The following is a 4,497-nucleotide window of genomic DNA, read 5'->3' as shown; positions in this document are numbered from 1 at the left end:
CACTGTAACTCACTCTAACGTCATAGTCACGGTTAGAAATGGTCTAAGAAGAGAAAAAGCGCAGGAGGCCCCCCGAAAACATGCTCTTGAGCCCACAAACAACCATAACAAGAAACAAAAAAATCAAAACAGTAAAATGTACAAGCTAAGGAGAGAATACTTCTCCAAGAAGCAAACATAGAGAAGTCATGTACCACTAGAAAAGACGTCAGACATTGCAGGAACAACAATGTAAAAATTCAATACATAGGAATCGAACGTAAATGAGTGAAGATTCAAGAAACCATGGGAACACCAACCACCCCAACCTTGAACAGCCGACGACTAGAACTTTGCTGGTGAAGAACGCATATCCGGTGACAAACAAAGAAGTCACATGTTGACTCACCGGAATTCTCCTTCCAAAGGCACTAACAGACATATATGAGCCTAAAATCCAAGGAAAAATGGCAATCGCGTGAAGGATACATTCGACATAGTCTCCGAAAAAACAAAGACAAGTTAAAAAATCGAGAAAACTGACCGGCGAATAAAAAGAGCAGATGAAAACCTTCATAACATACCACCATAGATCTCAGAAATACAAGAGTGAAACCTCAATATTCGTCATCTAAGAGACGGCGACTACGTACACTCGAGAAATTAAAGCGGAGGTTAATAAATGGCAATTTGGGTCGAGAAGGAAAAGATTAACAATAAGAAAAGGTAGAAGAAAAGTGGAGGGAAGAAGGGTCGACATCTCGACGACTCACCGATGACCGCAAAAGAAGAAAAGTGAGGCGGGATTAGGGTTCTCAAAGTTTTTGAGAGCGTTTCATATTTTAAGAGAGGGAAGATTAAATGTATTTTTTTATTAAAAGACAAATCTGAAATTAATACTTCTTAATATGTGTCATACAACACATTTTAGTATAACCTCAAAACTATTTATAATAAGATTTTCTAATGATAGAATTTTCAATTGTCATAACTAGTACAATAGTGTGAATTCAATTTTTTCCTTCTGAAAAGCAGAAATGAATTTCTCACAAAATCAAGTGTACAAGGGTGAAAGATATCACCATTACTCAAGTGCTCGCACTACATTAGGTACTAAGCATTGAGGTACCGAGATAGAATCTTACAATAACACCTACTCGAATGAATTTAATTACACTAAAAATACTTGTGGATTATGTATCCAATTGCGCCAATCGATATTCTTAGCTTTGCAACGCTTCGCGATCCATTCGTAGCTCTTGACTTGAATTTCGTTTAGCGCTATCGGAGGGGACCAACACACATTTTTGTAGACCTTTTGGTTTCGATTTTCCAAATTTGATACCCGCATGTCCACTTAACCCTTTGCCATATTTTTGCACCCAAATCCGTGGTTTGTACGGATGTGTTTCCGTCAAAAATATCCTCGAAAGTATGAAGATTTTAAAGATTGATATTCTCTCTAATGATCATTTCATTCATATGAGAAGCATATATATACAATACAAAGACTTTGACTTAGTACAAATTTGGAAACTATACATAATAAATATAATTGATATGCCAGCTAGACTATATGATACACATGCTAAATATATACAACTAACCTTTAAGAGCCTGTGCGTTGCACGGCAACGCTTAATCAGAAAAAGTGGAAACGCATAATGTTATATCAATTAACGATATGATATAACATTATCAATAGCAATGTTGACCCAAAACCCATATTAGTAGCAAGTTTGACCATTATCAAAGATAAAGTAGCAGCAATAACCTTGACCCAATTAACAGGAATGATGACACAGGTCACCCAAATCAGCTATGCAGAAGTATTTAAACCCCAATGTATCCATCTTATTCATGCAAAGGTAATGTTGACCCAATTTACTAAAGCAGTATAATTTTTTACCCAAATAGATTGATATGAATATGAAAAATTTTACACATTTACGAAAAACGCATAAAATAAGGAACATTATTGAATAAGTATGTTTGCATGTGAAATGGCTTAATAAATAAAATGCATGATCGAAGCAAAAAATAGAGCCCGCTGATGTGCAACACTGCAACTCATTTGGCAACATATGGCTTTCATCATAACCAATCAAAGGATTAGAGTGGATAATCAAGTGATCTAACCCGTGATCCAACTAAATCAATTATCATATGACTCATTGGTTAATGGATCATGTCATCATGATGCCCATGTCCCAAAAATTGTAGATAGACAAAACATCTAGAGCGAACCATTTGAACTTATTTTTCTTAACCTTAGATACACAAGCGCGCTTGCATCGGTACAGAAATTAGGTTTAATTAGCAATAAGGTTGATATTTTTTGTAACTACATGAAAAGCGACAAAATAACTTCCGCATAGTAGCTGAATGCAAACTTACTTATTAGCTAAAATATCCAAAACAATGTGTACCTAAGAACAAAGGCGATAAATTCATAAATAATAATATGCGTAAAGCTAAATGATCGAAAAATTGTATATCTTACTTTGGAATAGATAAGATGTTTGCGTGCATGCCTCTTCCAACATAGCGCTTTGCTTGAAAAAAAATGAAAATAAAATACGAAGCATTTAACATCAATATAAAGGTGTCAACTTTAACCCATTCACTTATAAATGGGTCAACTTGTGCAGATTACATAAACAACACAAATAGATGGGTAACGGGTTTGGAAACCGCCCAAAATATATTTTAGATGTAGACAACATCCTAAGTTTTATATGTTCAAAAAGTTTATATAAATTACAAATCATTTTGGTTATTATTTTGTAATATAAAACATGCATATTAATATAAATACTTAAGTCGAAAAGAGTGATATTTGTTTTATTTTTTCGTACCTTCTGACTCATCTTGTGTTGCACATAGTCCTTCATGGGGCCTTCACGAGAGAAGGCTACAATAAGCTCGGAAAAAACACCGCTCTCAACAAAGATATTAAGGTCATTCTCATATATGTGATCCTGACGTAGCAGAACAATCATAGAGTTTAGCATTATCACAAACAAAATATCCAAGGCAACACATTTACTCAATAATTGGTCATAATAAAAAAAATAGATTGCAAGGGAACATGTCAGAAGTCATCCCGAGTATATTTCTACCGCAACAAACCTTCTAATGTATTATATTAGAAACATAAGGGTACTCCAGAGAGCATCTAACTTTTTGTCATTATACGTATACCACTAAATTAGATAAAAACTATTATGGGTCATCCTAACCCAACGTGTTTTGACCCGTGTTTGACCCAATATTTTGTCAAATCTAGTAATTGTCAAAAGAGTGTTTTTAGACATACCTTTTTACGATTCCTTCATCCAAAGAATAAAACAGCTGATATAAGTTTAGTTCTTGAAGGAAACTCTAAACAGAGCTAATCGAGTTCCTGGTCCTAATTGGTCCAATCATGATAACTGAGACCTTATGATAAAAAAAAAAAAGTCTGAATTTGATGTTCAAACTTATATAGGCGCACAGCTGCAACATTCTGTCAAAGGAACATCATTCTGCAAATAAAACACGTACAATTACAACTTCAAGAAAAAAATCAGAGTAGAAACTCCATTTTTGTTTCAGTTAGCAAGCCGATGTTTTTTCATCCACTAACTCACAAGTTACATGAATCCTTAGGTAATCATACTTTTAAACAGCACAAGTGCATTCTCATAAATTCTATTCTTATGAGTATATTTAAAATAAAATTTAACCTTTCTCTAAACTCACAAATGTGACTGACGACCAAAAGATGCTGCATATAAAAACAAACTTTATAATTCAACATTTACAACAAAAAGACTCAAATATTAAACATTAGTTTAGAAAATTTATATACAGATGCATATTGAAATAAGTACTAATAGCTGCTTCAAAAAGAGTGAAAAGAGGGTGACCATAGACATTTAACTCTCTGCTATCAGCATATGTGTACTCTAAAATATACTCCTTGCTTTTGTACAACAAACTATCATCTCTAAATCAGTCAATACCTAGAGCTTGTTTTATAAAAAAAAAAAGTTGCATCAGAAGATTGAAATTAAAATAAAAAAACGTTTCAATTTAATAGAATTTGGAACTTACATTTTGTAAGAGCAGTTACATCCGATTTCTTTGACAAATAATCACTAACTAAGACCTGAACAATTAAGATATTGATGTAAATACAATATTAAATGTTAATAACATAATGAGTCAGAAAATAAATTTGACTATTTGGACACTTGACCCGTTTGGTGTCCAATTGGGAAATGGTCAGTGTGAACATGTCACGTATGTCGAAAATCATGGCACAAGTCGAAAATTTTATCCACAAACGTGTCACATATGTCGAAATGGTCAGTTAGATGATTGGAGTACAACAACTTCATTAAGGAAAACATAATTGACACCTTATCCCCTTGCAAAATGAATTAGATCAAGTCTTGAACCAATTCATTGGGCTTAACTGTTCATGTTAAAATTAAACAATTAGTATATAAATATGTGAAATAACTGAATAAC

General features: G+C 33.4%; 1 long non-coding RNA gene across 2 annotated transcripts; it reads right to left on the bottom strand.

Annotated features, from left to right (window-relative positions):
* Positions 1–2,305: 2,305 nt before the first annotated feature.
* LOC139861360 (uncharacterized) lies at positions 2,306–4,357 on the bottom strand. Of its 2 annotated transcripts, XR_011763728.1 has the most exons (5): positions 4,078–4,357; positions 3,299–3,506; positions 2,838–2,960; positions 2,483–2,534; positions 2,306–2,408 (listed from the first exon to the last, which is right to left on the bottom strand). It is a non-coding gene; the product is annotated as an uncharacterized lncRNA (long non-coding RNA). The 2 variants fall into 2 exon arrangements; XR_011763727.1 differs by lacking the exon at positions 2,306–2,408 and having other exon boundaries at positions 2,420–2,529.
* Between the last annotated feature and the right edge of the window lie 140 nt (positions 4,358–4,497).

The sequence above is a fragment of the Rutidosis leptorrhynchoides genome, chromosome 8, assembly GCF_046630445.1.
Source record: "Rutidosis leptorrhynchoides isolate AG116_Rl617_1_P2 chromosome 8, CSIRO_AGI_Rlap_v1, whole genome shotgun sequence".
NCBI lineage: Eukaryota > Viridiplantae > Streptophyta > Magnoliopsida > Asterales > Asteraceae > Rutidosis > Rutidosis leptorrhynchoides.
The sequence above is the reverse complement of the archived record's forward strand: the minus strand, read 5'-3'. Positions and strand labels throughout refer to the sequence as shown.